Raw genomic sequence first — 12,487 nt, forward strand, 5'->3', positions numbered from 1 at the left:
ACTCAGCTTGCTCCCCAAATGAGCATCAGGGTGTCTCACTCTTATTTTTTCAGTTGTACTTGAGTCCTTCTTGGTTTCCTGTTGCCTCAGGGACAAGGAGAGGCAAGGAGAAAGGGTAGTCACCCCAGAAATCACATAGCCTGCTCAGTCCAGGAATTGGGTAAGGCATTGCATTATTAGTAAATAGTTCTGATTCATAGTCTTCTGCACACACTCCCCCATCATTTCCATGGAGAATTAAAATTTGTTTACAAAAACAAATTTGAGGGACAGGAGGAATGTTGACAACATTAGTCATAGATGTGTCTTAACCATGTGGGTTTAATAGAACTACTGTGACAAAAGCCTCCAAATACTTGATCATAGCAAAAGCCCTGCACCAACTAAAAGCAGTTTTGTTTTGATTAGTTGTGTTAAAATATTTAGAGAAAGGAAAAAATGTTGGAGTCTGCTATGGTTTGAATGTCACCACCAAAAACTCATGTTGAAATTTAATCTCCATAGTGAGGTATTAAGAGGATAGAAATTTAATCTGACTGTGGTGTTTGCAGGTGGGACATTTAGGAGGTAAATAAAGTTAAATGAGGTCACAAGGGTGGGGTCCTAATCCAATGGGGACTGTGGCTTTAAAGGAAGAAGAGGAAATACCTGAGCCAGAATGCTGTCTCACCATGTGGTGCCCTGAATCACCTTCAGACTCTGTGGAGTCCCCACCATCAAGAAGACCCTCACTGGACATGGTGGCTTGATCTTGAACTTCCCAGTCTTCTGAACAATCAGAAAAATAAAGCTTTATTTTAAAGAAATTATCCAGTCTGGGTATTCAGTTATAGTAACAGGAAACAGGATAAAACAGAGCCCATAGAAATTCTGACTGAAACCAAGAGTTTCCTGTGAGGGGTAATGAGGAATTGAGCTCAGGTCACACTGTCCAAGGAAATCACCAGGTAATCTCCATTTGGGTGAGCCTTCTGAAAGATAAGATATAAAGACATGAAAGCCAAGGACCCCTGAAATTGCCTACTAAGTCTCTGCAGAAAGGACTGTGAAAAGACTATAAAATGGAGTTCTACAAGGGAGACCCATGTGTCAGAGATAAAATGATTGAGAAGAGCCTCAGTGAACACCACCAAGATTAGAAAAGCCTGAAGGTTGTGGCAGAATGGGAGGGGCAGGGCCAGCAATGCCATAGCTCAGCCAACTGACTGCTCAGCCAGCAGGCAGAGTCTGGCTGGGTGTGCAATCCAATGCTCAGGGGCACATAAAAAGCACAAATGAATGTGTTTTTTGTGTGTGTGTGTGTGTCCTGACAATAGATCTGGCTGGAGACATGAAAAGAGTAGACATGTGAGACCTACTACAAAAAAAAAAAAAAAGAACAAAATTAGATTGAACTAGGAGTAATCAAACTTCGTCTGTGAAGGGTCCGATAGTAGTGTTTGAGCTTCAAGGACTACAAGGTCTCTATCACAACTACTGGAATCAGCCTCTGTAACACAAAAGCAGCCACTGACAAAGGGCAGGGCTGTGTTCGAATAAAACTTTATTTATGGAACTTCGATGTAACTATCACATAGTTTTCTTGTGTCATAAAGTAATCTTTTTTTCCTCAACTATTTAAAAATGTAAAATCTATTCTTAGCTTATAGGTTGTACAAAATCAGGCAGTCAGTCAGGGGCATTATTTGCTAACTCCTGTTTTAAGCAAATAAAGTCAGGGGTTGAATGGAAGAGTGAGGAGATGTGGGAGACAGTGAAGGTGAAGGGCAAGTCTTTTTTTAATTTATTTTTTATTTTATTTTTTATTGATTTAACTTTTTTAAAATACACGACAACAGTGGAATGCATTACAATCCTTATAAGGGCAAGTCTTAAGTTTATTGATAAGAGTCTATTGGCATCTCCCATTCCCACTTCCAGAAGGCTCTTCTAAGCCCAGGTAGATGTAAATATGTTAAGGAAGCACAACAGATTTAGGTAACAATAAATCTTAGTGAGTGGAATAGTCATAGCATTTTTGTACTTCAATGGAAACATCTCTCTTAATTTCATAAGAACAGAATGGAAAGCACATACTCTATTCTTGTTTTAAAAGAATGGACTATGTTCAAGAAAAACAAATACTCTGTGGTTCTTCTTACGGTCTTAGCTTTTTGATATTTAGAATAAGATTCAACTATAAGGTTATGCTGTCTTCATAGGTACCACCACTCACCGGGACTCTACTATGGTTTGAATGTGTCCCCCAAAAGTCCATATGTTGGAAACTCAATACCCACATTCATATATTATTACTGTCTGAAGATGGAGCCTTCTGGAAGCAATTAGGAATGATGAGATCATGAGGATGGGAGACTTGTGCTGGTATCAGTGGCTTTATTGAGAGAGAGAGAGAGAGAGAGAGAGAGAGAGAGAGAGAGAAGAGGTGACATGCTTGCTCTGTGTCACTATGTGATGTTCTCTGCCATGTAATGATCTATTAAGAAAATTCTCACTGCATGCCCAAGGGATGCCAGCACAATTTTCTTAGACTTTCCAATGAGTTAAATAAATTTCTGTTCATTACAAAATACCCAGTCTATACTGTTTGGTTCTAACAACAAAAAACAGACTAAGAAATGCTGCCACCTAGTAGCATTGTTCCTTAGAAGAATTTTTTAAAATTAGTTTTGGTACTAGCAATTGAAACCAGGGGTAAGTTACCACTGAGATTAATCCCCAATCCTTTTTATTTATCTATTTTTATTTTGAGACAGGGTCTTACTAAACTGCTGAGGTTCTCACTAACTTGCTGAGGCTGGCCTTGAACTTGCAATCCTCCTATCTGTGCTTCCAAAGTCGCTGGGATTGCAGGTGTGCACCACCACACCAGCTAGGAAAAAAATTTCTAAGTCCTAGAGTATTATCTCTGAAATCTATACATGCACTGGATGACATTATACCTACAAGGAAAATGACTTTATCTGGAAGCTTTGTTCTTTTCAGAGCAGCATGTGTTAAATTGTGGGCTTCCCTGTAGCAATCTGCCACAGTCGCCCTTCAAGGAGCATCTATGACAATTTCCCTCCATGGGAACATGTACTTCTTATTCAGATGAGACACTGAGATAATTCAATTTGATTGGAAATGATTCCTATTACCAATTAGCTAATTTGGGAGTTGTTTTGCCCAGACTTAGTGAATCAAGATAGCTTCTGCCTTCTCTTTATCTTGGTATCTCTATTTCCTTGGGACAATGTTTGGGACACAGTACAGGCTCCTAAATGTTTGTTGATGAACATCAATAATACAAATAACAATAATTGCTGGTGAGGATATGGGGGAAAAGTACACTTATATATTGTCAGCAGACTGCAAATTTGTACAATCACTTTGGAAATTAGTATGGAGACTCCTTAAAGACTAGAATTGAACCAACATATGACCCAGCTGGCTTATTTCTTGGTATTCATCCAAAAGATCTAAAATCAACATACTATAGTGATACATGCATACCAATATTTATAGCAGTATCATTCACAATAGCCAAGTTATGGAACCAGCCTAGGTGTCCATAACCAGAATGCGCAGAGCAAATGTGGCATTTATACATAAGAGAGTTCTACTCAGCCATCAAAAAGGATGAAACTATGCCATTTGCTGGTAAATAAATGGAACTGGAGAATGTCATGCTAAGTGAAATAAATCAAACTCAGAAAGTCAAGAGTCAAATGGTTTCTTTTTTTATGTGGAAGTTGGAGAGATAAAAAGGAATAATAAAAAGGTAAATATCATGAAAATAAAAAGGAAAGTAAATACAGTAGAAGTGAGAGACCAGGTGTGAGGAAGGAGGGGAAGGAAAGGGGAAGAACTGAGGAAAAAAAGTTGACCAAATTATACAATGTGCATTTACAAATATATCATAAAGCATTCCAATTTTGTATAACTGCAATGTACCAATTAAAAATAAATAAATAATAGAATAACAATAGAGTAGAGGAAGGCGATTGGGGGATGGAGCAGGGGAGGGAAAGGTATAATACTGAAAATTGAAATAGAGAAAGCTGTTATATGTGTTTAGGACTACATCAAAATGAATCCAGTTATTATGCGTAATCACAACACACTGAAAAATTTTAAAAGTTTGCTAATGAAGTAAATGAATGAGTGAATGCACGATTAAGTCTTGTCAGTCAGTGGAAAATAGATGTGAAATAGAAAATATCTCTGGTGCTTATAGATAACTATGCTTATGAAATTATAAGCAGTTGCATTCTAGGGGAAGTGTGTGGAGAATAAATTGGTTGGTACGTATATCTGGATTTTTTTCCTTCAACTTACAGATTCTGGGTTTCAAGGAATTGAATAGTGTATCCTTTGCGTATGAATACACAGCACTGGTTACTATTGAAGGCAGTTCCTGCCCATGATTCACTTTGTCGAATGACCACTTTGAAATCTGTGTTTATAGGACCATGATCAGCGATGTTTTAGTGGCTCTGTGACATGCTTGAAGAGGTCTGGGACATATTGGGCATGTAGTAAAGTCATCAGGAGCAAAGACCAAGGATAATAAGAATTATAGTGCTTTCTTCATATTTTTTTTAGCACAAGATTACACAAAGAGAAAAGCAAGGGAGACCTGCTATTCAGCCAGACTTGGTAAGCAGCAGTAACCACCACACTCTGAATCTGGTTCCCTGGTTCATGTTGTTATTATAAACACCTGGTATGAAACTAATGAGACTCTCCCATCTGCTTCCTGCCTTAGCAGAAAAACCAGGAGACAAAGGTTGTACATAATGATGTCATAGAGGAACAGGGACACAAGGTTAGGGATGCAGGAATCACTGTGATGAGATAAAAGCCAGGAGTTTTCAGGTGGGAGGGCCAGTGGGGGAAGTGAGCTGAGGTCACGCTGTCAAAGGAAATGGCCATGCATCCCACTGGAGTCCCACATGTTTGGATGACATGGTGTTTGCCCTGTGATCCTGGCCTAAGGCCTCCTAAAAGTGCCCTTCTTCTTAGTGTAGTTTTGGATCTAGTTTCCGAGGCAGGTGGGACAAGCATCTGTGTGGGGGTTCAGTGTAATCAGCCTGCCCTGGTTCAGCACATTGGGGTCCAGACAGGCCAACACGTTTCTTTATTCAGCCATCGTGGGGATGAATAATAATTGCACATATGGTCACTGAAATCTGTTTTGCCTTCAAAGTGCTCACTGTCTGGCTGGAGCTGGGCTGGGGTTTTGCAAATTGGCACTTGGGCAACTGCTTTTCCACTGCTGAAGTGTCAGAGCATTGAGGATCAGCTCATAATCCTTTCTTGGCCCATGACTTCCAGAGTTATTGCAAATTGTAATTGCAGAACGGAGTTGCAGGCTGTTCATGTGGCTGCAACATTTCTTTTTACAAGCTTATACCGAACGTCAGGAAATTCTTATTTTGAAATTTTATGGGCAATGTAAAGAATGTTTTGTAAACTGGGGCATAGCTCACTAGTGGAGTATTTTTCTAGCATGCACAAGGCCCTGGGTTCGATCCCCAGCATTGCAAAATAAAATAAAATAAGAAAAGAATGCTTTGTAAATATCTTGAAAAAGAAAAGAAAAGGAACTAACCCAAACTGGAAACACACACATCACTCTAAGATGGCTTATTCTTGCTAATCGTAAACATATAAGGTATCTAGTGATCAAGCAATTTCCTGGCAAGAAAAAAACAGAAGACAAGTCTGGAAGAGTTTTACAAATGTTGACTAGCTCATGAACCCCAGCCCATACTAAACCTCTATAGAAGGCTAGGTGTAGAGCAATTTCACATGCTCTTTGGGACTGTTTTGTTCTGCAATGAAACCTGGTAACAAAATAGCCACAGAGTAATTTGAGTCTAAATATAAAATGGAAACATATGTGGGAAATGTTGCTGGAAAGAAACTGAACATTTGATACATGCTAATAATGATTCCAAGGATATTTGGCTTCTCTACTGGGTCACCTAGAAGAAGGTGAGATGATCCATGTGGTTGGCTCACCACCAAGTACAAGAGAATGACCACAGCAAGAAACTGGACTTGCAGGAGTCGGTATTCAGGCATAGCCTTCAGTAAGTTGTAGTCATGCTACAGTCACTGATAGGGAGTAGATAAGCCCACGAGGTGCTTTTTGTTGTGTGTCAGCATTTAAAATCCACAAAAGGTGGATTACATAGCTACCAAGTTACAAAAACAAATAAGTGCATTTCCTGGAATCACTGAATCAGAACAGGAAAGGACCTCAGAGGTCATCTCGTTTGGATTTCCTTCCTGGGAAGAATTCTCCTGTTACAGAGCAGCATCACTCCTGTCTCCCAGCACTGATGAAGTACTTCCAGGGGTAGGAAGTCCTTCTGTTGGTTAGTGCTATTGTTACAACATTTTTATTTTTATATTTTTTGGACTGCTCCTTTGTTTCTACCATTTCCCTTATTCAACTTTCAGGCCTCATATAGTAAGACACAACCCTAATGCACATTTAGCCCTTGAGAAATCTTTAAAGGCAGCTCTAGTGTTGCCCCTAAGTCCTCTAATTGATAAATAGAAGTCATTAAATGAGATGACCAAGGAAAGCATCAGTAATTGTAATAACTATGACCCTGTGTGCAGCCCAGTAACTTTACTGTTCTTGGGGAAACTCTTGTCACCAGCAAATAGTGACAGGGTTGCTTCTTCCTTTCCCATATCTGCACCTTTTATTTCAGTGTGCTGTTGCATTGGGCAGTCTCTCCATGCATCTCTGAACCTGGATCTTAAAGGTACGTGGATTTGGCTACTTTTCAGCATCTTTACTGCCCCCATGTTGGTCTAGGCCACGGTACTGGTTTCCTGAGACTTCCAAAACACAGACTAGGTGACTTACAAAACAGAAAGTCCTGTTGTCATTGTCACGGTTCTGGAAGCTGAAAATCCAATGTGTCAGCAGGTGTGGTTCTCTCTGAGGGCTGTGAGGGAGGGACTTGCACCAGGCCTTTCTCCTTGGCCTATATGTGGCTGTGTCCTCCTTACGTCTTCCCCTTGTCTTCTCTCTGAATGTGTATTTGCCCCAATTTCTTTCCGAACAAGGACACTAGTCATTTAGGACTCATTCTGAAGATCTCATTTTAACTCGATCATCTCTGTAAAGACCCTGTTTCCAAATAAGGTCATATTCTGAGACAGTAGGTGTTGGAACTTCACAGTGTGGATTTGGGGAGAAATGCAATCAGTCCATACAGCCACCACCACCTCTAACCGGATGGCTCTCAGCTGCCTCTAAACTGCTCTCATCTTGTGTGTACTTTAGACTTCCCAGTCCAACCTCCAATATGTAACAGAAATTTTTCTAATTAAAATTTGTATTGTATCATTCATCTACTTTCAAAGGTTGTTTAATACACAGGATCCAGGCTCCTACAAGACTTATAATCTGGTCCCTTCCTGTCTTTACCAATTCCACAAATATCTCCTTGTTCCCTGTACTTCACTCATATTAATCTTTCAATTCTAATATCACAAGTTTGTCTGGCCTTTGAGTCCTTGCTTATGCATTTTCCTCTTTCTGGAATATCTTTACTCTGCTCTTCCCACATCCAGATGCTTCTAGTTCTTTGGTCTCAGTTTTTTTTCTCCAAGGCTTTTTAATCTCTCCTCCTATAACTGCCCCCCTTTTGCTTTCATTGCAACATTTAGAATAACTTGCAGTTATTTTGTGTTCACTTGACTTTTGTCTTTCTCTTATGCTGCAGAGCAGATTCTGAGACCTGCTTATTATCATATTTCCTATATCTAATATTGTACCCAGGCATGGTAGGTGCCCCTCTATAATGATGAATGAATAGTTAGGATGAATGCTGAATACCAATGGTGTTGGCAGCCACATCTTCTTTCTAATGTTAAGAAGGATGTCTCTAATTTTTCCACCATTTAATTATGTTTTGATTATACTGTTTATGTCAAGTTTCTGGTGAAGACTTTCAACAGACACTGCTGGTTGCCTAACTAACATACTTATTTCTTTTCAATCAAACTCTGATTTTGTTTGGGTAATCCATGTCCTTCCAATATGGCCACATTTTCTCCCAGTAAATAATGATAATTTCATACCCATTACTGAGGTTGGTCTATGAATGAGCTTGTGATGAAATTCTGGATATTGAGAGAGAATTTTTCTAGGAAAGGTTTCCTGTTTTAAAGGGTCCACGAGGAGAAAAGAGAGCACATTGCTGTTTCTTCAGAGAATATTATGATTTTGCAAGTGTAACATCAATAACACAAGGCTATTGGAGTGGAAATATGGAGAGGAATTTTATCCTTGGTGATTTTGAGTTACTTGAACTGTCCCTGAAAGCATTAAAGATATTCTTTTTTTATTGCTTAAGGTTGTAAATTTCTAATACAGACAAAATATCTTCTCTGCAATATTGCTAATCAGATTATGGAAATTTACTTTTATGTCTAACTTCCTAGTCAGTATTTTTCCCCTAATACAAACAGGTTCAAATTTTTTTTCTTTATCATGTTCTGTGACAGAGATATGAGTTCTCTCCTTATTTTGTTAATGTAATAACAGATTACATTACTAATGTGTTTCTTCATGTTGAAACTCCTTTGCCTTCCTAGGATAAGCCAACCTTGGTGATGAAGTTGTATTTATTTGAATACTTGATTGAACTCAGATGCTAATTAATATTTTAACTGTGATATTTGCATTTGTATTTAAAAGTAAGATGCATCTACAGTTTTATTATTTTATGTTTTGAATCTTTGGTTCTATCTTTCTGTGTTGCATCTGGTTATGCTGATTTCATATGATGAATTAGGGAAGTTTGTTATTTCTCTATGCTCTACCAGTTTTTTAAAAATGGAATTTTCTTTTCCCTAAAGGTTTGGTAAAATTTTTCCGTGAAATAATCTGAGTAGAACTTTTAGCAGCTTTTTAGAAGCAGATCTTTGTAGATTCTCAATTGTTTGATGACTTGTTATCTAAGTTTTTCATTTCTTTTTGAGTTGGTTTTAGTAATTAATATATCCCTGGGAATTAATTCAATTTATCTGTATTTTCAAATGTATTTCATAAGTATAAAAGTAATTTTCTTATATAATATTTAAGCATCCTTTGTGTCTGTAGATATACAATTGTCTTTATTTTGTGCTTTGTTTTTTAAACATCATATTAGAATTTGCATATTTTGTCTCTAAAAGTTTGTTTTTATTGAGTCTACTGGGATTTTAGCTTATTTATATTGCATTAATGTCTGACTTTATTGCAACTCTTTCTTGAAACATTAACTTTTACTACTTTCACAGATCTAGTCTTTGGGTTTTTCTCCTATGTGCCAGACATTTCTCCTCAGCTTCTACAGCTGATTTCTCCATCTCTTCCCAACTCTGAGTGTTGCTGTGTCCCAAGGTTCCATCTGCAAACTTCCCAGGTGATCTCACCTGAGATTCTGAGTGAATGATGGTTCTGGACATTGCACCTAGATCTAATGCTCTTAGAACCTGATCCTAATTCTGCCACTTCATAGCAGTTTTGACCATGGGAAACAAATTTATTCCTCATATTTCTAAAAAAGTAGTTGCAGTACCTATTTCAAAGTACTGTTATAAAAATTAATTGAATTAATACGTAAAACCCCTTAAGAGCAATGCATGGAACATAGTTCAGTATGCTATAAATATTAGTTATTTGACCAATATTCAGCTCCACACTTTAAATAACATTTTTAAGCAGATCAGCTCCCCCAGTGTTCTACCATGCAGAGAAGGACCACTGTTTATTTGACCAGAATACATGGCATGGGCAATACTTTTCATCTCTCTTGCCCTTGAACTCTCTTTTCAACATCTCAGCAGTCTCTGGAACATAGTAGGTGCTCAATCTCAATAAACATTAAGCATGCAACAATCGTTAAATAACATTTTTCCCATGACCTAAGAGTACAGTACCATTATTTCTAACAAGTTAAAAAGTCAGTCTTAATAGTAGAGTCGTATGTATATGGTAATGAAAGCTGGAAAAGAATATATAAACAGTAATGCAATGGAAGATATAAGATACATTGCAATTAAAAATGCATAAAGAAGGGCTGGGGTTGCGGCTCAGTGGCAGAGAGTTTTCCTCACATGTGTGAAGCACTGGATTCAATCCTCAGCACCACATAAAAATAAATAAATGAAATAAAGGTATTGTGTCCATTAACAACTAAAAAAATTTTTAAATGCCTAAAGAAGGCAACAAGTAGTTATTTGATTAGATATATGAACATGAATATATTGGAAAAAAGAGAATACACTTCTATTCAATGAGAAACAAGAGAGACTAAAATTTAATAGTTCAGTTATGGCACAAAGTATGAGCAGGTTGAATTCTTTCATTAAAAGTAAGTACAGACTGTAATTTAAAAAAATACTTCAATATTCTATTTGTAAAGAAATATATTTAATACAAAATTATAAAGAAAACTTGAAACCAAAATGTTATGGTTTGAGTGTGAGGTGTCCGCATGAAAGCTCCTACATTAATACGGGGGCAGGGATGTGCGTGTGAAGTGATTAGATCATGAAAACCAAAATCTAATTAGTGGATTAATCCATTTGATGGATTGGTAATTTGAAAGGACTGCTGTATGGGGTGGTAACAGTAGGCAGGTGGCATGTGCCTGGAGGAAGCGGGACACTGGGGTCATGCCTTGGGGATGATATATTTTGTCCCTGACTCCTCCTAGTCTCTCTCTGTTTCCTGGCCACATGAGGTGAGCAGCTTCCCTCTTCCATGCCCATTTGCCATGATGCTCTGCCTCAGGAGTCAGTCAACCAAGGTCTGAAGCTCTGAAACTGTGAACTCCAAAACATTTTTACTCCTTTAAGTTGTTCTTGCCAGGTATTTGGTCACAGTGATGGAAAATTTGACTAACACACAAAGGAATGGAAAGGAGATACCAGGGCAAAAATAAACAAAAATAGAAGCTGAAATCGTAGTATGAAACAAAATCATAACATGATGCAAGGCTGAAGCCTCAGACTTGCTGTGGGAATAGAAAATAATGATAAGAAGAAAAGTTCCTGAAGTTGCTATTCTTAACATTCTCCACCTCAAAAGGAAGCAAGTAAACAATACAGCACCAAATAATATCACAGGTGAATTCATAAAGTACAAACTGTTTTCAATGCCAAAAAGCATTATAAAAATATAATTATTGTTGAACATGTTGACATGTCTGTTTTGGACAGATTTGATAGAAAACAAAACAAAACAAAACAAAAAAAGAAACCATACTTCAATAAGTCCCTTGTGCTTTTCTGATCACACAATATAATTGCATTTGGGTAAGATCATCTTACTAACTCAGGCCAACAAGTCTGAGTATAAATATGTTCCTGACTGATGCTGTTCAAAATAATTAACAAAGTAAATCTTGAAGCAATATCTGAATCAAATAAAAGTTAAAAGAAAAAATATAAACTATCTTAACCCAGTAAAACATACTGTCTTAGCTGTACTTCAAGAGGAGGAGATTGCTTCAAATCTTTGTATTATTAAGCTACAATAGATTAATGCAAAATGATCAAATAATAGATCACAAGAAATCAATAAAAAGCTAAGTAATTCAAGAGAAAATTAAAAGTCGCAATTACAAAATCATAGAATTTGGAGGGAAATGGATGGCATTAGAGCAGATTATGCTAAGCGAAGCTAGCCAATCCTTAAAAAACAAATGCCAAATGACTTCTTTGATATAAGGGGAGTAACCAAGGACAGGGTAGGGACGAAGAGCTTGAGAAGAAGATTAACACTAAACAGGGATGATAGGTGGGAGGGAAAGGGAGAAAGAAGGGAAATCACATGGAATTGGAAGGTGAGCCTCAGGGTCATACACAATTACATATAAGAGGAAAGGAGGGGTAAGAGAAAAATAATACAAGTGAAGAAATGATTTACAGTAGAGGGGGTAGAGAGAGAAAAGGGGAGGGGAGGGGAGGGGAGGGGAAGGGGGATAGTAGAGAATAGGATAAACAGCAGAATACATCAGTCACTAGAATGGCAATATGTAAATCAATGGAAGTGTAACTGATGTGATACACCAATCGGTATACGGGGTAAAAATGGGAGTTCATAACCCACTTGAATCAAACTGTGAAATATGATATATTAAGAACTTTGTAATGTTTTGAACGACCAACAATAAATTAAAAAAAAGTCGCAATTAATAAAGATGTAATTTGGTACAATTAAGGTAGAAAACTAAGATAAATATATTTTAATAATTATCCTTGAAAAGTCTGGGTCTAGGGAAATAGAAAAATAGAGAAAAGATAAAGAATTAAAACCAGAAAAGATAAGGGTTCCTAGTAGCATTATTCACAATATCCTAAAGGCGGAAACAACCAAAATGTCCTGTGATGGATGCATAGACAGATTGTGGTACAAATAATACAATGGAATATTATTCAGCCTTAAAAAGGGAGGAAATTCTGACACATGCTATACAATGAA

The sequence above is a fragment of the Spermophilus citellus genome (genome assembly GCF_964194105.1).
Source record: "Spermophilus citellus genome assembly, chromosome: 4".
NCBI classification, from domain to species: Eukaryota; Metazoa; Chordata; class Mammalia; order Rodentia; family Sciuridae; genus Spermophilus; species Spermophilus citellus.